At 46.8% G+C, this 21,005-nt stretch overlaps 1 pseudogene; it reads left to right on the plus strand.

Annotated features, from left to right (window-relative positions):
* LOC147965596 (meiotic drive suppressor JIEYAO-like) overlaps nt 1-20,709 on the plus strand; it is a 42,782-nt pseudogene extending 22,073 nt beyond the window's left edge.
* The last annotated feature ends 296 nt before the right edge of the window (nt 20,710-21,005 follow it).

Below are 21,005 nucleotides of genomic sequence, written 5' to 3' on the forward strand. Positions count from 1 at the left end.
ATCTCAATGTTTTACCGGCAATCAACGGTGCCATGGTGTTTGAAATTCATTCCTATTTCTTGCATTGGACCTAAGCATGCACCCAAGGACAAAGATTTGATTCTTCAACCAATTTATATGCACTAGAGCATGTGCATGTAGTTCAAATTGGAATTATGCACATAAATGCATTGAGAACTCACTTAATGCATAAAAATATCCAAACGAACCCCGAAAAATCACAAAAATTGACACAACACTCCTGTTGTTCTATGTTGACACGAGAAAAAATTTGAAAGCAATAAGAGGCAATGGATATCGTTTCGTCCCCAAAGGTGGGACGTTCCCTCGCGAAACCATCATGCTTGTTGTGAGAAACTCTGTTTGTGAGAAGCATATACCCAAACCTGCCCCAAATGGGACAAAAAATTTACCATGACATGTTGATGCCGCTCTATGATAGCATGCCAAGTTTCATGAATTTCAGACGAGTATTGGATTTACTAGAATTTAAAAACCAGGTATCACAATGTTTGCGGCCGAGTGACGGTGGCAGGGTGTTTGACATTTATTTCCATTTCTTGCATGTGACCTAAGCATGCACCCAAGGACAAAGATTTGATTTTTCAACCAATTTATATGCACTGGGGCATGTGCATGTAGTTCAAATTTGAAATAAGCACATAAATGCATTGAAAACTCACTTAATGCATAAAAATGTCCAAACGAACCCTAAATAATTCCAATTCTTTTATAACACACATATAGTTGCATGTTCACCCTCAGATAAAAGGGTTAGCAATTCAAATACCGTCCATGGCCGTTGTGACCCCATTATATAATTCAAATCAAGACGAAAAATCAAGTAGATCCCACACAATTTATTATAACCAACCGTGTGAGATGTAGCACAAAATATCTTGGAGCACCGTCGGAGTATAGTACACATACAGCTTACTTGAGAAGGTGCGACGGCTACAGTCCATAGCCCGCTCTGAATAAGGGACCATGTCTGATGACACTTTGCACACCAGTTTTTTCGCTGAACCGATTCCAAATTTTCGGCTTCCGCAGAAATATCTACCTCCCTGCCCCCTCCCCCTTGCCAAAATCTACATTTCCCCTGTTTTCGCCTTCCTTTCCAAGTTGAAACATTCACTCCTTGCTTGCAGTGCCACCTCCTTGCCGGTGACCCTCCTTCATGCTGCTCGGCCTTGCCTATCCAGGCAGGTAATCCACACCCGACCCCCATCCTCCTCCTCCTTCCACATCCCACATGCCCCGACCGCCGGCGCGAGCGCAACACCTTCCACCCAAATAAGCGCCGGCCTAAGCCATGGTACACACAGTATAGCCAGGATCTCGAGGAGCATTTGGCAGCGGAGAAGCAAATCGCGGCCGCACGCGTGGATGAGGTCGCGATGGTTGCCATTCGTGCCGACCCCCAGATCTTGGAGGAGCGCTCGCGTCACCCCCGCAATGCGGTTGGCTGCTTTAAACGACAGTTCGTGGTGTTTTCTCGAGGCCACCATCGGTGCCTTCGACGAAGACTACGAGGTGTTTTCTCAGCGTGCATGTGCTTACCACATCTCGAGAGCAGCAGGTTGGTGCCCGGAGCAGCTCAGGCAACTCACCACTACAACGAGGGCACCCATGATGCGGAGGCCTCGCCCTCTTCCGTGTCCAAGGATCCAATCGTCATTGATATCTCCGACAATGAGGAGTAGCTTGTCTTATTTGCTCACTATAAGGACCCATGTTCAGTTTGCTAGCTACTGCCTTTCCTTAACAAATTCTAGTGAATTGTGCTATCTACTTTTACCATGTAATCTTCTTCTATAGTGTATATGTTCTATATGTCGTGCAATGTGGTGTTCAGTTAACTGCTTGGTTTAATTCTACAAATGTGATGTTCAATCCTTCAGGGTGCAATATTTCCAAGTTGTTAAACATGCTTGGTTTGGTTAACTGTCTGATCTTCTATTACGAGTATGTTATATTGTGCAATCTGGTGCTCAATTAATGTTTGGTTCATTTGTTGGGTTGTTTAGTTAATTGCTTGGTTCAATTTTGCAATGCGATGTTCAATTGTTGTGGCTACATTCTGTTATTGTATACCATATGAGAAATAAATCGAATTTGGTTGTACTAAATACATGAGAAACAAATATAGTTGCTATATTTCCAAGTTGTTAGGGCATCTCCAGCCGTTCGGCCCCCCAGGGCGCCTAAATAGAGCGGCCTGGGGGCGTGTCGGCGCTAGTTCGGCCCCTGGGGGCGACCTAGCTCCCAGTCACGCCCCCAAGCGCCGGCCCCAGGATGCGGGAAATTTGAAATAGGTCATTCCCGCTCACAAAAGACGCCACAAATCTGGCGATCGGACATAGTCTGGCGTTACAAAAAATAAAGCGCCACACGCCGCAAGTTCACGTGCGCAACGAATCACTCGGCGGGGTCGGCTCCAGGCGTTGGCGGAGTCGGCGTGCATGGGCTCGGCGGTGTCGGAGCTGCTTCGGTGCTGGGCTGTGTCGGCGCGGCTTCGGTACTGCTAGGCGGCGATGTAGAGGCGTCGTTCGGGCTTGGCGTCCGTGTGGCCATGGGCGCGGGAGCTGGCGTCGTCGGCGTCGTCGGCGTTGCCGTCTACATCTGGTTCAGGATGAGGCCGCGCTCCGCCATGTACCACGCCCTGAGCTGCTCGTCGTTGCTCTGGAGCATGTCCGCCCTGCCCATCAGAAAAGCCATGTCGGTGTTCCTCTTCTTCGCGGCGACGTTCGTCCGGAGCAGGTCGACGTTGGTCCGGAGCAGGTCGAGCTTGATGGCGCTGTTCGTCATCAGCGACGACCACTGCGCCTCGGTCTTCTCTTCACGTAGGACGGCCCAGGCCTGGGCGTCGGCGAGGCAATGCTCGATGGACTCCTGCTTGTATGTCTCCTTGGCCTTGTCGAGGGTACGTCGGACTTCCGCCCACTTCTCACACTTGTAAATGCGCTTGTAGACGTGGAGGTACTTGAAGTCGGCGTCGAGGTTGTCGTGCCGATGCATGGTGAACATGCGCAGCAACTGTGCGGAGGAACAAACAGTTGGCGGGCGGCGGACGTAGACGACGAAGAGATGCGGGCGAACGGCGTGCGTACCTGATCCTCAACGCTGGCGCCGCTCTCCGGGCGAGCCGCGACCTCCTTGACGATTCCATGCCATTTGTTGCACGCCCCTGGATACGCCCCCAATGGTTCACCATCGCCTTGGAGCCACGCTGCATGTAGACGCCTTTGAAGTAGGGGTCGACGAGCTTCCGCTCGTCGAACTCGGCCTTGATGCGGTCCCAGTACGTCTCGAAGCTCTGGTTCGTGCCGGTGGTTGGTTCGAGGCAGACGACTTTCCATGCTTCGGCGAGGCATTCCTCCTCCTTGGACGTCCACTTGATGCGCGGTTCGCCTGGCCTAGCCGCCCGCTTCTTCTTCTGGCACCCCTTCGTCGGATCAGGAGCCGGCTCCTCCTCCTCCTCCTCCTCGTCCTCCTCCTCCTCCTCGGGTTCCTGCGCTTCGTGCGCGTCCTCGTCGTAGACGTAGCCGAGCTCGGCCTCCATGTCGCCGCTGAGATCCACTACCTCGTCCTGGGTGGAGAACCCGGGAGACGCGGCGGCCGCGGTCGATCCTGTCGCGATGATGTCGTCCATGTCGGCTCCTGTGTCGTCGGTGTCGCCGAGGTGCGAGAAGGGCAGCGGTCCACGGCGGAGATGGGGCGTCGGTGTGGACGCGTAGGTGGGCGGCGAGTAGTTGTATGGAGGGTACTGCACGCCGACGAAGGCGGGCGAGGGTGTGCGCGTCGCGGGGTGGCCATGGGGGAAGGTCACGTTTGGGTTGAACCCACCATGCGCGTCGCCGTCGGCGTAGCCGGGCGACGACGATCCCCATGGAGATCCGATGCCTTGCTGTCCCCAGGGCGCGTACTGGGCGTGGCTGACAACGGGTGGATTCATCATCCCCGCGTGGTCGACCGATGAGGAGGATGCCACCGCGCGCGCCGCATTGTCGCGGGCCTTCTTGGCGATGGCCCTGTTCCGCCGGTTGGCGGTGACTGCGTCGCGTCGCTGAACTTCCACCCTCCACTCGGCGTTCGACATGCCCGGTGGCTTCAATGGCGGCGCCCTCGGCTTCCTCTGCTTCGGCTAGGCCACGGTGCCAGTCGTGGTTGCCGCCGCGCGTGGCATGGCGTACTTCTTCGGCGGCATGGCGGCGACTGGAAGGCGAGCGGGAGGGGTTTGGCGGGAGAAAGGGAGGGAATGACGGGAGGAAGGCGAGCGAGCGGGAGGGATGCGAGGGAAAAGCGTCAAGAAACGGCGGGAAAAGGCCCTCGGGTCGCCGCCAGGGCGGACCCACGCGCCTTTTTCGCTTGTGCCGGCTCCCCAAGCGCCCCCAGGGCGCCGGGTTCGGCCTGGGTCCGCTGGCACCAGTTTTGGCCCGAGCCGGCAAAAAACGGGTTTCTGGGGGCGTGACTGGGCGTTTTTTTGGCGCCGGCGCGGCAAAAACGCCTGGGGAGGGCCTGTTGGGGGCGCGGCTGGAGATGCTCTTAAGCATGCTTGGTTTGGTTAACTATTTGATCTTCTATTAGGAGTATGTTATATTGTGCAATGTGGTGCTCAGTTAACGTTTGGTTCATTTATTGTGGTGTTTAGTTAACTGCTTGGTTCAATTCTGCAATGCGATGTTCAATTGTTGTGGCTACATTCTGTTATTGTATACCATGTGAGGAATAAATCGAATTTGGCTGCACTTAATACATGAGAAACATATACAAGTGCTATATTTCCTAGTTCTTAATCATGCTTGGTTTGGATAAATGGGTTTTCCATGTGGCTTGAATTAATCTGATGAATCTGCAATGTGCTTATTTATCATCAACATATTTTACTAATAGCATGCAAACCCTTATTAACCTGATGACTAACTACCTTATATGTGTTGCAGGGAAACAATGGGAAGCACTGAGGTTTACAAGATGGTACTAACTATTAGACCTTGCCTTTTTTATTCCTTTGCCCCATGTCCAATATAAAGAAGATATTTATGCACATCCTTGTTTTCAGGGTTCACTAATGATTACCTCTCAAACCACCTCTGTGGTCAGGAGGCGAGGAGAGTTTTCATACAACACCCACGGTTAAATATTGAAGTGTTCCTGAAGAGGTCGAAGGATGGACGGTCAATCATCCACAGGCACTGGCCTAAAGTTGCAAAGACCTTCAACATGAATGAAGGCTCAATATTCGCCTTCCGCTTCAGCAGTTTTCCAGATGAGATGCATCTCTCTACGTGCCGTCTATGATGCTAATTTCGAAAGGTTCTAGATGTTGCATGTGAAACTTGCTGCTGTTCTAGTTGTGTAATGGGGTAGCTGAGTGCTGAAGCTATATCATGTTGTACTCCGATGTATTTCAATTATGAAATCCCGCTTCCTTAATATGGAAATGGAATATACTATGTGCTTAATATGAATGTCAATTAGATTAGTAAATGGACCGTGTGGGAAGGACCCCCTATCGCCCACACTCACTAGGCAACGGTTCCAAATGCCGTCACGGAAACAGGTTAAAAACCGTTTGTATAGGACTGACGCGTACCAGTGATGGGGAGGCTGGCAAGGTTCGATCCAATAATGATGGTTTTTGTCGTGGAAGTGTCACGGCAGATGTCCTCATGGAAGGACTTAGTTGTGGAGCCATTGCGACGGGGTTAGCTTAAAGGGGTTAAACAGGACAAAGGACACAGAGAGTTTATACTTGTTCGGCCCCTTGCGATGAAGGTAAAGGCCTACTCCAGTTGAGGTGGTATTGCTAGGGTTTTGATTACCAGCGAGCAAACACGCTTTGCCTGGCTTTCCATTTGATGTTTCTTGCCCTAAGCCGCTGCCGGGTCGTCCCCTTATATACATGGGTTGACGCCCTGCGGCCTACCGAGTCCCGGCCGGCTCATATAACGTGTCCGCCTCGATGACGTATCTTACATGACTTATATTGCAAGTCTACTCATACATGGCGGTTTACACTTACGAGCCCTAAGCCGCCTCTGGACATGGGCCTCTTACAAGCCTATCTATGAACCGCCATCTTAGTATACTCTTGGGCTTCATAATAGATGAACCGCCATAATGGTTGACCCGGCCCCTCCTGGGCGGGTCATATCTGATAGCCATATCCCCAACATTAGGCCCGAGGTTTATTTGAACTTGTTCATGTCAATCTTCGACAGTTAGACATATCCTTCTTCATCTGCTGTAAAACATTGTAACCGGCCATGACGTCATCTTCAGAAATTTTGGCAACCCATCGTGACGTCATCTGCCATTAACTTCACACATGACATAATGTATCTTTAACAAATCTTTATCTTTAATGACCTTTCGAAAATCGAGGCGTTCAATCAGTTGGATAATCATCATTTCGCCTCCTCATTTTTCGCGCCCGCCTATCTACTCTTTCCCTTATAAATAGGGTCAAACCGCCCCTTTCTCATTCTCCTCTCTTCTCCTTCTCGTCTTCTTCCTCGCGACACACCAGCCCACACGAGCTCCGCCGCCGTCGACCTTCGTCTTCTGCCTCAACTCCGGCCGCTACATCACCCTGAATCAGACCAAAACACTGCGGCGCTCCTCCGCTATCTCATCAACATCGGTAAGCCTCCTTTTCCCCGTAACAGATCAGTTCTTAGGGTTTTGGTGTTCATCACTGCCCCTCCTTCTCCTTGCTAGATCACGTAGTTTTGATCTGAAAATAACGTAGGTCCTGTGCGGTAGCAGTTTTAGCACCCTTTTTGATATTATAACATATCCTCATCGCGACAGATCTCCTCTAGGGCACCTCCACTTTTCTGCTACCGCCTCTGTAGGTTTAGAATTTATTTCCTTTTTTTGAATAGTTGTAGATCCGAACTTATAGCTTTAATCTGTGAACCCTGTTTGTCCAACACTTAGTAGAATTTTGTTCTTTGTCGGATTTTGAATACATGTATATGTCATGGCGGCTTACATGTCCGGCTTATAATCAACCATATGTCATTAGTCCTCACTTAAGCCGCCATTCTGAACGTATACTGCAACTGTTAACTTTTGTTTTCACTAACTGGTTTGAACCGGCAAATTACTTCCTCCTTTTAGGTTTTCCTTCTTTCACCATGCCGCCAAAGACAGTCTATACATGCAATTGGGTCCCCTCCATCATCACTGAGGGCACATTCAAAGACTTTGTCAAAGTCGGGTACTTGCCCGCAAAGAGTGTTATGCATTACCGCATCCCTGAACCGGGCCAGGAAAGACCTCAGCCAAAGGATGGCGAAGTCATTGTATTCACGGATCACATGAACCGGGGCTTCTCACCGCCCGGCTCTAAATTTTTCCGGGATGTTCTGCACTTCTTCCAACTCCGTCCTCAAGACATAGGACCCAATTCCGTGTCAAACATTTGTAACTTTCAAGTGTTCTGCGAAGTATATCTTCAAGATGAGCCCAGCATCGATCTCTTTAGAGAGTATTTCTATTTGAACCACCAAAATGAGTTCACCAACGTACCCAGTTTGGAACTTGGCAGAATATCAATTCAACGCAGAAGAGACACCATTTTCCCTTATGCACTCCTGCCGAGTCACCCGAAGGATTGGAATCAAACGTGGTTTTACTTCAAAGATACCTCTCCGGCTGACGAGAATCCACTGCCGGGTTACCGTGTCGAGTACCCGGACTCAAAGCGTAATCTTCCTAAGAAGCTTACCACCACTGAGTGGGCAAAAATTGCTCCTACCATTGCAAATGTTACAGCTTTGCTAGGAAACGGCTTAACTGGTGTTGACCTGGTCAGGTGCTGGGTTTCTTGGCGGATCATCCCCTTGAGTCGCCGCTCCGGTTTAATGTGCACTTACACTGGTGATGTAAAGGATCCACTGCGCCACAGCTCTGCACCATTAGCTGACGAGGCAGTAAATGAAATGGTTAAGTCCCTTCTGAATGAAGATCCAGAAGATTGCCTAAAAACGGGTCTGGCCCCTTTCTGCAAGCTTACCCTGCCATCGGATGTGAGTCTCTGAACTTATTTGCCTTTACCTCATTATTCAAGCATTTTACTCAACCTTTGATAACTTGTAAAGGCTAAGTCTGATTTTTGGAAGAAGGCATATGATCATGAAGCTGCCAAGAAGGCCAGGGCTGCCAAGAAAGCCTCTAGGAAAACCATCAAGAAGACCAGTAAGAAGAAGAAGAAACCAAGCGCCTCTGATCTGCTTAAGCTGGATGACACCTCTGAGTCGGAGGTAGCCCTTGACTCTCTTGGCTTGCTTTTCAACCATCTTATTGACACTGACTATTATCAGGATGACACGGGAGCCAGCCAAGCAGTTGAAGAAGAGGTAACTATTATTTCCTCTGACTCAGAACCTTTGCCAAGGCAGAAACTTCGGCGAGTAACCCGGAAAGTAAGGTTTTCACACCCCTTGGCTTATTTAGATCCTCACTTTCTTTTGAAACGACAACAACACGAGAGTCGACGTCAGACCCGGACCAGCGGAGGTGAATAATTATCCTCCGGTTTACCAAAATCTCCCGCTCCTCGAATACGCCAAAATGAGGTTCTTTTGACCTTAACTCTTTTATTTACTGGCGGGTCACTTTCACCAGCCACTCAATTCCTTTGATTCAAACTTCCAGGAGGTTTCTCGTTCTTCCTCTGGCGATTCATCTCAGACCCAGCTACCGGCTTTCAAGATTGCCCTTGGGTAAGAACAATTACCTTTCTCCTGTACTTTTATACTCTTATATTTACACTGACTTGTCATCACCCGTGCAGTGGTCAAGCAAAGCCTAACAAGAAGGCGAAGGTGACCAAGCCAACTGAGGCACCTAAATCCGGTGAACCGGAGCGGCTAGTCCCTGCACCTGAAACTTCCACCCAACAGCCAGAAGAACCTGCTTCTCACACTCAAGCTAAGATGCCTGACCTCTCTGTGGATCAAACCAACATTGACCCTTTAAACACTGAACCGTCAAGCTCATTTGAACCGTTAGAGACTTATGTTGATGACATTCTAATCATTGGTACTGGTTTTACTGAACCGGGGAACCCAACTGTTTTAGCCAGATATTCTACCAAGCAAGAAGTGATGGAGAGACGGAAAGTGAGATTTGATGTCTCCCACTATGCTCAATTGAGCAGTAGTGAAATATTGTCCGGTTATCTCAACCAAGTACACTCCAGCCGTGATTTGGAAATTGTGATGGCGAAGCAGATGCACCAGAAATATGAGGTACGACATCCGGCTTACATAAGTTATATATATCCTGCCAGCCCCCAAGTCTTATGATTATGATAAGATTGAATAATCTGTAGACTTAGAAGAATCATAAGCTTCTGTCCTAGACGCCCTCCACGTCCGGTTTTAAAACTAAACCGGATGCTGAAATAGCATAGTTTTGCATTCGTAGTCCCCTAGGGCCGGTTTAATCAGCATGAATGAGCCGGTCCCATTTATCACTGTGTAAGAAAGTAGAGCTTAACTGCATAGCCCCCATGAGTCTGCTGAGACTATTTATAGCACATCCGGCTCATCATTACTAAGATACAAGCAATATGCATTAGCCCCCAAGTGCCAAGTAGTGTTGCTTGCAAAGTGCTTGGGACTTTATTCATAAGAGCCGATTATTTGAAAAATTGTTTTGACAGACATTAGCCCCCAAGTCCCAAGTGTTGTTGCTTGCAAAGGACTTGGGACTTTTATTGTTGTAATCCTGATATAAATGTGTTGGTAACTCTGTACTTCATACAGGCTGCTACTATTGAACTGGAGTCTCAATTGAACAATGCAAAGACCCGGCTGGCAGCTCAGGAAAATGAGACCCGGAAAGTTGAGTCGAAATTCCAGTTTAGTGTGGCTGAGTCGGAAAAGTTGAAGACCAGTTTTGCTGCGGATAAAAAGACTTGGGATGAAGAAAAGACTGCCTTGATACATCAAGCTGAGAAGGCAGAGGCGGCTCTTCAAGAGGCTACCACTGAACTCACCGGTTTAAAACACCATGTAAATCAGATGGTTTCTGCTATCTTCGGTGAGTCGCCTTACTATTCATCCAAAATGAGTACTTACCGCAGTAATATAAACCGCCATTTAACCGATCTGTGATTTACTCAGGTCCCCGGAGCAACTGAAGGAAATATGCCCTAGAGGAAATAATAAAGCTATTATTTATTTCCTTATATCATGATAAATGTTTATTATTCATGCTAGAATTGTATTAACCGAAAACATAATACATGTGTGAATACATAGACAAATAGTATGTCACTAGTATGCCTCTACTTGACTAGCTCGTTGAATCAAAGATGGTTAAGTTTCGTAGCCATAGACATGAGTTGTCATCTGATTAATGGGATCACATCATTAGGAGAATGATGTGATTGACTTGACCCATTCCGTTAGCATAGCACTTGATCGTTTAGTTTGTTGCTATTGCTTTCTTCATGACTTATACATGTTCCTATGACTATGAGATTATGTAACTCCCGTTTGCCGGAGGAACACTTTGTGTGCTACCAAACGTCACAACATAACTGGGTGATTATAAAGGTGCTCTACAGGTGTCTCCAAAGGTACATGTTGGGTTGGCGTATTTCGAGATTAGGATTTGTCACTTCGATTGTCGAAGAAGTATCTCTGGGCCCTCTCGGTAATGCACATCACTTAAGCCTTGCAAGCAATGCAACTAATGAGTTAGTTGCGAGATGATGTATTACGGAACGAGTAAAGAGACTTGCCGATAACGAGATTGAACTAGGTATTGAGATACCGACGATCGAATCTCGGGCAAGTAACATACTGATGACAAAGGGAACAACGTATGTTGTTATGCGGTCTGACCGATAAAGATCTTCGTAGAATATGTAGGAGCCAATATGAGCATCCAGGTTCCGCTATTGGTTATTGACCGAAGACGTGTCTCGGTCATGTCTACATTGTTCTCGAACCCGTAGGGTCCGCACGCTTAACGTTACGATGATAGTTTCATTATGAGTTTATATATTTTGATGTACCGAAGGTTGTTCGGAGTCTCGGATATGATCACGGACATGACGAGGAGTCTCGAAATGGTCGAGACATAAAGATCTATATATTGGACGGCTATATTCGGACACCGGAAGTGTTTCGGGTGATTTCGGAGAAAACCGGAGTGCCGAAAGGGTTACCGGAACCCCCCGGGGAAGTATTGGGCCTTAGTGGGCCTGAGGGGAGAGAGAGGGCAGCAGCCCAGGAGGTGGCGCGCCCCCTCCCATGTTGAGTCCGAATTTGACGTGTGCTAGAACTCGGAGGTGCCGTAGTTTCGGTGCTTGATCGGTCGGGCCGTGAAGACGTACGACTACATCAACCGCGTTGTGCTAACACTTCCGCTTCTGGTCTACGAGGGTACGTAGACAACACTCTCCCCTCTCGTTGCTATACATCACCATGATCTTGCGTGTGTGTAGGAATTTTTTTGAAATTACTACGTTCCCCGACAGCAACAACTCAAACCAGGACATACTTGTGAAGCTTAAGGCGGTCTATACTCTTGTTGAACAATTGTATACTGGAGCTCAACGTACACTGGCTACCATCTCCCCGGCTAATCAAGGACCCAATCTGTTAAGCGATGTGCTGAAGAAATTATCAATCTTGCCCACCAGGATTCAAGAGATAAAACGGTCGTGTGCGAGAGCCGATGATGTGACGGCCTTGAGCCGTGCTAAGGCGTGGGTATCGGAGTTAGATCCGGCTGATGCAGCCAGTGGATATCCAAGTCTGGAGGAGGATGGTACTTCTTTTGATCAACATGACTTCGCTGCTTCTGTTAAAGCAATCCGTCCCCATGCGGCAGTCGTTGCCAAAGAAACCAACCTTTGCAAATATCAGCCGGCTTATGATGAAGAGAACCAAAAGATGCATACGCCCGCGTACAAAGTGATGGACTTAATTCTGCCGATTCGTAAGCACACTTTCGCTCCTGAAATTGACCCATCCAATCTGATTGACGACGAAGCTGAATTCTTCGCCTTGCATGGCTTTGATTGGTCAAAGCCAAACTTCCAGACGGCGGAGGAGGAGGAAGAACCGGCAAGGGATGAACCGGAGGCCTCCCATCAGCAAGGTCAAGAAGACTGAACCGCCAGGCTATTTAGAAACTTGACCGTTGAAAAACCACTTGATCTCTTTTTGGCTCATGGAGCCATGTAATAGGGTAGTTAAAACTTTAACTTTGTCGTGCCATCGTGCATGTTTCTGTTTTGCGTAATACTGCTGATCCACCGGTTTAAACACCATTATGGGTATGATAGTCTTTGATTTATGCATATTTGAATGATTTTTATCCTGCACACAAAGAAAACACAAGTGCCCTGGTGACTTACCGCCGGGCGGGTCATGATACCCAATTAAAGCCGCTGGGGACGAATAGTCCATAACCAGAGCCGGTCTAATAATTGCTAAGTAAAATGACATACCTATGATATATACTTAATTGTCGGCTTATCAGCTTCGTGTAGTTTAAAGGTGTTAGAGCTATAACTCTGACCATAGGATTCATTATGCTCTGGCGACGTAGAGTCTGCCCTCCTGACGGGTTGTATAAACCCAAAGTATGCTTCAAATACGAGCTGTAAACGGGGCAAAGGGGCCCGACTTAAAAAACCAAAAGACAATGATAGAACCAAATACAAATAAGAAATCAGAAGAGATTCGAGGCTTTTGTAGGCCGCCAAGCCTAAGTGTCTTCTTCAATGAAACTAGCCGGAGCCACTGGATTTTTCGTGCTGCCGTGAGCCTGACTCATAGTGTGCCCAATCGACATTTGAACCCTGGATAAAGTCTGGTCTTGCTCAAAGACTTATCAGGAGTACGTGGGGCCAGAGTAATAGCATACTCACGGGCCGATTTATCCAAGTTCCAAGGAAGGCGGCTTATGAAGCCTGGATGCATCCTGACTATCTGTAGACCATGCTCTCGCATGACAAGCCGCTGTTTGAACCTTAATCGAGCTCAAATCTTGGTTGAATACGCCGTAAAGACTGATCGTTAAGAGTTCGGCGGGTCAATCAGGATGACCTGATGGAGTTGAAGCAGCTGGTGTACAGGTAGGATGACCCGGTTAGAGTTTGTTCTCTTTGGTCGAATACGCCTATGTTTGAACAAACCTGGTCAAGAGGGTAGTAACGCTATGTTCTCTTTGGTCGAATACGCCTATGTTTGAACAGGAAGCCCCCAAGTGACATACTTACAAGTGTGGCGTCAAGCTGATCAAGAGGGTACCGATAGCTATGTTCTCTTTGGTGAATACACCTATGTTTGAACAGGAAGCCCCCAAGTGACCATATAAGTTTTTGGCCTTGCGCCGATCAAGAGGGTACCGACAGCTATGCTCGATGAGCAGGATGCCCCCAAATGATCATATAAGTTTTGGCATTGCGCCGATCAAGAGGGTACCGATAGCTATGCTCAATGAGCAGGAAGCCCCCAAATGATCATCAGGGACCTATGTTTGAGCTGTGTTGTGCATCCAACTCTCTTTGGTCCCTGAGGTTGTGGGCGTTGAACCTCTTAAATGATGATAAAGACTCAGCTTCGAAGAAGTGAAACGATAGAGGCCCTGAATTGTCAGGGATGCCGGCTTTATTACACTGTTCATAATATATACATCAGATAACTATGTACATCATGAGAGCCGGAGGCTCAAGTATAGTACGACCGAAGATGAACAATGTTCCACAACCGATGGGTCTCCTCCTCCGATGTGCGTGAGTCCTTGTTGTCTCGAACATCGATAAGGTAGTATGACCCATTATGCAAATTCTTGCTAACCACAAAAGGTCCTTCCCAGGGTGGTGATAACTTATGCATATTTGTCTGATCTTGGATTAGCCGGAGCACTAAGTCGCCTTCTTGAAAGGTTCTGGTTTTAACCCGGCGGCTGTGATAACGCCGTAGGTCTTGCTGATAAATCGCCGAACAAGCCGCCGCAAGATCACACTCTTCATCCAATAGGTCAAGTGCGTCTTGACGCACCTTTTCATTGTCAGCTTCAACATAAGCCGCCACCCGAGGTGAGTAGTGACGGATGTCACTAGGAAGAACCGCTTCTGCCCCATAAACCATGAAGAAAGGTGTGTAATCCGTAGATCTGTTGGGGTCGTGTTGATGCTCCATAGCACTGAGGGTAACTCCTCCACCCAACAACCCGGCGTTCTCTCCAAAGGAACCATAAGCCGGGGCTTTATACCTCACAGAATCTCCTGATTTGCTCGTTCTGCCTGCCCATTGGATTGAGGGTGAGCCACAGAGGAGACATCAAGCCGGATGTGCTCCCGTTGACAAAATTCTTCCATCGTGCCTTTAGAAAGATTAGTGCCATTATCTGTTATGATGCTGTGTGGAAAGCCAAAACGAAGACCACCTTTTTCATGAATTGAACCGCCGTTGCGGCATCACATTTACTAACCGGCTCTGCTTCAACCCATTTAGTAAACTTATCAACTACCACCAAGAGGTGGGTCTTATAATCCTCAGACCTTTTAAAAGGCCCAACCATATCAAGCCCCCATGTTGCAAATGGCCAAGCAATTGGAATCATCCTCAATTCTTGAGCCGGCACATGAGCTCGTCGCGAAAATTTCTGACAGTCATCACATCTGCTTACCAAATCCTCAGCATGAGCGTGAGCCGTCAACCAATAGAACCCATGGCGGAAAGCCTTGGTTACAAGAGATTTAGATCCGACATGATGACCACAATCTCCTTCGTGGATCTCTCATAAAATCTCACAACCTTCTTCAGGAGAGACGCAATGTTGAAATGCCCCTGTGACACTGCGATGGTGCAACTCCCTATTGCTAATCGTCATTAACTTAGACCACCGGGTTATCTGTCTAGCCAAGACCTCATCCTCTGGCAACTCACCCCGGGTCATGTAAGCCAAATACGGAACCGTCCAATCACAAATAGCATGGAGAGCCACCACCAATTGTGCATCCGGGTCAGGAACAGCGAGATCCTCCTCCGTAGGCAATTTGACCAAAGGGTGGAGTAAAACATCCAAGAACGTGTTATGTGGCACTCGCTTACGCTGTGACCCTAGACGGCTTAAGTTGTCAGCCGCCTCATTCTTCCTTCAGTCAATATGCTCAACTTGATAACCCTTGAAGTGACCTGCAATGGCATCAACCTCGCGTCGATAAGCCTCCATGAGCGGATCCTTAGAATCCGAAGTACCAGAAACTTGCTGAGCTACCAGATCTGAATCACCAAAACACCTCACTCGGCTTAGATTCATCTCTTTAGCCATCTGAAGACCATGGAGCAAGGCCTCATACTCAGCCGCATTGTTAGTACAAGGGAACATCAGCCGGAGAACATAAGAAAATTTATCACCTCACGGGGAAGTCAAGACAACTCCAACTCCCGAGCCCTCTAACTGTCTGGACCCATCAAAATGAATAGTCCAATATGTGTTATCCGACTTTTCCTCAGGTGCCAGTAATTCTGTCCAATCATTGATGAAATCCACAAGTGCTTGAGGCTTGATGGTTGTATGTGGTACATACTTTAAACCGCGAGGACCAAGATCAATAGCCCATTTAGCAACTCGGCATGTGGCTTCCCTGTTTTGGATGATATCTCCTAAAGGAGCAGAACTAACCGTAGTGATAGGATGACCCTGAAAATATTGCTTAAGCTTCCGGCTTGCCATGAAAACCCCATACAAAAGCTTCTGCGAGTGTGGGTATCTCTGTTTGGACTCGATAAGCACCTCACTGATGTAATAAACCGGCCGTTGGACCGGGTACTCCTTGCCTGCCTCCTTTCTTTCCACCACGATAGCTACACTGACAGCCCGGCTACTAGCAGCCACATATAACAACAAAGGCTCTTTATCAATAGGGGCAGCAAGCACGGGCGGCTCAGCCAATTGTTTCTCCAGATCCTCAAACGCTTGATTAGCAGCATCACTCCAAACAAAGTGATCTGTCTTCTTCATCATCTGATAAAGAGGAATAGCCTTCTCACCCAACCGGCTTATGAACTGGCTAAGAGCCGCAATACAACCCGACAGACGCTGAACATCATTAACACACGCCGGCTTAGCTAATGAAATAATGGCTTTCATCTTCTTCAGGTTAGCTTCAATGCCTCTGTTAGAAACCAGGAAACCCAAGAGCTTGCTTGCTGGCACACCAAAGACACACTTAGCCGGGTTGAGCATCATCTTGTAGAGCCGGAGATTGTCAAACGTCTCTCTCAAATCATCAATCAGGGTCTCCTTCTCTCTTGATTTCACCACAATGTCGTCTACATAAGCATGAACATTGTGCCCAATCTAATTGTGAAGGCAATTTTGCACATACCGCTGATAAGTCGCCTGGGCACTCTTGAGCCCAAAAGGCATAGACACATAGTAGAAGGCTCCAAACGGAGTAAGGAAAGATGTCTTCTCCTGGCCCTTAACTGCCATTTTGATCTGATGATAACCAGAATAAGCATCCAAAAAACTCAAACGCTCAGAACCCGCCGTAGCATCAATGATCTAATCAATATGAGGGAGAGAAAACGGATCAGCCGGACAGGCCTTGTTCAAGTCCGTGTAATCCACACACATTCGCCAAGTGCCATTCTTCTCGAGTACTAGCACCAGGTTAGCCAACCACTCAGGTTGAAAAACTTTAACGATAAACTCGGCCGCCAAGAGCCGGGCCACTTCCTCACCGATGGCCTTTCGCCTCTCCTCATTAAATCTGCGAAGAAATTGCTTGACCGGCTTAAATTTCGGATCAATATTAAGAGTGTGCTCAACAAGTTCCCTCGGTACACCCGACATGTCTGAAGGCTTCCATGCAAAGATGTCCCGGTTCTCACGGATGAACTCTATGAGCGCACTTTCCTATTTCGGATCCAGATTAACGCTGATGCTGAACTACATAGATGAGTCGCCAGGGACGAAGTCAACCAATTTAGTATCATCTGCCGATTTAAACTTTAACGAAGGATCATGCTCCGTAGTTGGCTTTTTCAAGGACGTCATGTCTACTGGGTCAACATTGTCCTTGTAAAACTTCAGCTCCTCCATTGCACAAACTGACTCAGCATAAGCCGCATCACCTTCCTCACATTCCAAGGCCACCTTGCGAATCCCATGTACTGTGATGGTGTCCTTATAACCCGGCATTTTAAGCTGCAAGTAAACATAACAAGGCCTTGCCATGAACTTAGCATAAGCCGGCCGCCCAAACAGAGCATGATAAGGGCTCTTGATCTTGACCACTTCGAAGGTTAACATCTCAGACCTGGAATCATGCTCATCTCCAAAGGCAACTTCTAACGATATCTTCCCCACTGGGTAAGCTGACTTACCCGGCACGACACCATGGAAGACCATGTTTGATGGCTTAAGATTCTTATCTGTCAATTTTGCTTCCTTTGGAAGTAAACCGTCTGCACCATGACTCGTCCCACTAGCGGATCGTAGGTGCCCACCAAGACTCTAGAATCCGACATACGCATACCCAGGTAAGAGATCAGGAATGAGGCAAGCTTGCAGTTGAGGTTATCTGCAATCCTCTGTTGCTCGGCCGCAGAGTAGCCTAGAACAACGACCTCGCTCTTGTCAAAGTTAATCTTAAGCCCAACATGTCCTTGAAGAAAACTAGAAGGAACTTAAGATTAACAATATCAAGATCCGATCCCTCCACCATAGTCATGGTGTCATCCGCGTATTGTAGGTGGGTGACCCCTGATCCGGGGATCAAATGGCTAACCACCCCCTTTAGGTGGCCCGCCAGCCTAGCCTTGTCAAGGATGCCAGCAAGGGCATCGACGGCAAGGTTAAAGAGCAAAGGGGAGATCGGGTCCCCTTGCTTCACCCCTCTAGAAGATCTAAAGTAAGGTCCAATTTCGCCGTTGATGTTGATGGCGGTGTTTCCGGACCTCACCAGCTACATGATCGATGAGCACCACCGCTCATTGAATCCGCGTCTCTGCGTCACTAACCGCAAGAAGGACCAGTCCAAGCGATCATATACCTTTTGGAAGTCCAGCTTGAGGAATACACCCTTATGGCCCCGTGATTCCACCTCGTGAACAATTTCATGAAGGGCCAGTATTCCATCATGGATCCTCCGCCCCTTCAGGAATGTAGTTTGAAGGTGATGGGCAATCCGCTCCGCCACCGGGGCCAGGCGAGTAGCGCACACCTTCGCAAAGATCCTCTCCAGCACATTAATTACGATGATCGGCCTAAAATGCCGGATATCCACACATCTATGATCCGTGTTCCAAGTCAGCAACAAAACTGTTGCTATGGATATTTGGTTAAAACACCGAATAGGAGTTCGGACATATTTAGTACACCGAATAGGAGTAATTGATTTTCCATCAAGATAATGGCCATTATTGTTAGATCTGATTGTGCTAAAGTTTGTGCTAAAACTTGGACAGTTTCAAGTATGCAAGGTAATTACATTTTATATGATTTCAACTATATTTTCCCCTCAAGATCTATAAGTTGTTCCATATTTGGTGTCATGTCCGTCGAACTGTTGATACTTTGTAGGTGTTGAGTAGTTGCTGCTCCTGATAGCTGGTTTGGCTGGATGTACTTCCTTTTGCTTAGCTGGTTAGAATTGGTTAGATTTGGAGCATCCTGGTGTGGTTATATATCAGTGATGTAATGGTTTCTTAGTTGCCCCTGTAAAAAAAGACTCCATTTTCGTAATGGAAATGGGGGCCGCATGCCCCCTTCTATCGATTTAAAAAAAATTGTTTCATAAATTAAGAGGAATATCAAACAACCAGTATTTCTTTGGGACTACAATAGCCATTCTAACATGCTAGGATGAATCTTAGCTTGAGCATGTGGGCTTGACAGTAACATTTAACTTCTGATTTGATTATCTGAGAGACTTTTGGTCAGTTCTAATGTTACAACCAATCTTATTTTATTTTGAGGGGGGTGTTATACCCAAATATTGTGAAGGATGAAAGCAGATGGGGTGAAACAGGATAAAATAATAGAACTGGAACAACACCAGTAATTCACAATGAAATAGAAAAGAAGCGGTTACCAAGTATCGCAATGATTTCACCAATTTCAGCATCACCTTTTTTTGAGAACAATTTTTCATGTCATTACACCTGATGTACTGTCTTGATGCTTGGCAGATGTAATGGGCGATAAATTATTGTATATTAATCTTGATACATGAAATGGTTCTATTCAGTTGGTTATGTGCAATAGTTATCTCTCTCAAGCAGATATTTTAGACGAAATTCACATATATAATTGAAATTGGCATGCAGGTGCCCTATGTCATGCAGGTGCCCCACTTGGAAGTCGTTGAACGTGTTTCACTAATTCTGAAGGAACATGGTTTTTGTCCTACCGGAGAACGTATAGACATTGGAAACCTGTACTTTCTGGCATGCCTTTTCCGTTTCATCAGTTATTATAATTCGCATACAAAACATAAGCGATCCGATGTTGCTTTAATTTTTCTTCTACTTGTTCTTGAAGCTGCCAGTATGAAAACGAGTTGTTAGATAAAGAGCTAGCTTCTGAATTTGGTATGTGTGTCTGTCGATTGAAATATTTCCTTAAAACTTTGAGAAAATAAATAAACCCTAATTATTTCGTGATGGAAAACGGGGGAAATGGTTGGAACCAAATCAGCTACAGAAGTGGGTTGTCATGGTGCAAAGGAAAAGAAGGTAAAGATAGTCAACTCTAATTAGGTTACATTTTATTTTTCATATTTTTTACATCATGCGATAATTTGGGTTGTGCATATGATGTTTTATTGGATTGTTCTGATTTTGTTTAGTAGTGTACATGTCATTTGTATTTTCCAATATGAATTGATTTGAAGTTCTAGAATTACTCCTTTGATGGAGTTCTGACATTTTGTACAACATATCATACTGTGTAGCTGTGAAAAACTGGAGCGGTAGAATAGTAAGCTTGAACGCCATGCAACAAAAGTGAAGAGAGAACTCTAAGACAGATTACATATACTCGAAGTATGTCATGTCTTATTGATAGCTAGCTGAAATATGGATGCAACTTTTCCAGCAATGATAATAGTAATGTTTGTCAGTAATTTTGCATCATAATAATTAATAATGAGGAATAGAAGGATTTTATGAATCGACGAATCTTATTTTGTACTTGCTTTACAGCGAGCTTCGGGTCGCCCACAAAATCAACTATCATTCTTATCTGTCTAGAATTCTAAAGACTGAAGTATTTCACATCAGAATGTTATTCTAGCTTCAGTGACATCACATTTTCCATAATAGTACAAATAACATTTTGAACTCATGTGAGCTGAAATATCGGAGGTTTCGGGTTTCTAACATCCAGTTCTTTATTGACCTTCCTATGTGCTAGGGTCCAATAAAGAAAATCACTGGAGGATGGGAGCTCAAGTACGCAAGAAGTTTCTTGCTGTGCGGAAGATCAGTGTTGGAATACAAGCCTTTTCCGAAGGTGTTCTACGTGAGAGCGATGCACACTCATGAAGAGACCAATCATGACAGAGGTTGGAGCATATCAACCAATATAGGATCTAATTTTGGTCCACCGATGGGCAGAGTTCCGTAGCCAACAGCTAATAATCCTATACCCGGAAGGCTGTTTGGTACAGCGGCGTTGGCGCTCTTGAAAGTGTTGAAGAGTGCATGAGTAGAAAGGTATGCAATGACTCTCTACTAGTAGCTCCGGGGCAAGCTTGTTCTCAAAATGGATATATGTCTCTCGGTTACATAGTGATAGGGGGTCACTAACATGCATTCAGAGGAAGCTCACTGTTCTGTTGGTGAATGACAGGAATTGCTGTTTTTCAGATCTACAGGGAGGCGAATTACTATTGTTTTGTGTGGTAGAACTGCATCCCTTGAGCTCTTCATAATGTATGCATTTACGTCAGCAGCCTCAACATGCCTGCAATGTAATGACAAATATTTTCTTTTAGTGAGAAT

Source organism: Triticum urartu, chromosome 6A, assembly GCF_056163025.1.
Source record: "Triticum urartu cultivar PI428250 chromosome 6A, HENAU_Tu73, whole genome shotgun sequence".
NCBI lineage: Eukaryota > Viridiplantae > Streptophyta > Magnoliopsida > Poales > Poaceae > Triticum > Triticum urartu.